Raw genomic sequence first — 1,047 nt, forward strand, 5'->3', positions numbered from 1 at the left:
GCCTTATTTTTCCACATTTCACCCAGAAAGGTTCAACACACACTACAAATTTTCCTTTTTATTTAGATTTTTTATTTATTATTATTATTATTAATTCTTTTATTTTATTTTTTAAGTTCTGACTTGGTTACAAAGTTAATTAAATGTCTTCCTTTTTGAATATATTTACAAGCAAAGTGCCTTTGGCCGTACAGAAAAGCATCAGATCTTTATACTTTCACCATTCAGTGACGCGCTTTTCTGTTCTGTATTCCCAATAGTGATGGGAAGTTCGGATCATTTTACCGACTCGGACCTTTGAGTCTCGTTCAGCAAAATGAACGAATCTTTTTTCGAGTCATTTCGTTCATTATAGCAAAATATAATTAAAATGTTACGCGTTACTTCCCTAACACGTCTACTACTCACGCAAACGTTGATCACACTAAACAATACAAAACTGCTATAAGAAACAGAAAAGATGAATTCATTGTTTACCTGGGTCTTCAGTCTATGATTAGCTCACCTCACCTCTTATCTGACAAGTCTTCGGGTTTGAGTCGTTCGTTCATCACGTGACAGCCCCATACACTTAACCAATGCAGTCTGAGCCGGAAAGAGAATTGATTAGTTCATCTCTCGAGTCTTCGGGTTTGAGTCGTTCGTTCATCACGTGACAGCCCCATACACTTAACCAATGCAGTCTGAGCCGGAAAGAGAATTGATTAGTTCATCTCTCGAGTCTTTCGAATCCTTCGTTTTTTTGTCACGTGACATGACAGCATTGGATAGAGAAATGAGTTAATTTACAAGCTTCCTTACAAACGGGTGCACAGTTATTATTATTATTATTATTATTATCATCATTATTATAATTAATATTTACTCTTACAGTTGAGTCGTTCGTTCATCACGTGACAGCCCCATACACTTAACCAATGCAGTCTGAGCCGGAAAGAGAATTGATTAGTTCATCTCTCGAGTCTTTCGAATCCTTCGTTTTTTTGTCACGTGACATGACAGCATTGGATAGAGAAATGAGTTAATTTACAAGCTTCCTTACAAACG

Source organism: Sinocyclocheilus grahami, unplaced genomic scaffold (genome assembly GCF_001515645.1).
Source record: "Sinocyclocheilus grahami isolate Dianchi unplaced genomic scaffold, SAMN03320097.WGS_v1.1 scaffold107.1, whole genome shotgun sequence".
Lineage (NCBI taxonomy): Eukaryota > Metazoa > Chordata > Actinopteri > Cypriniformes > Cyprinidae > Sinocyclocheilus > Sinocyclocheilus grahami.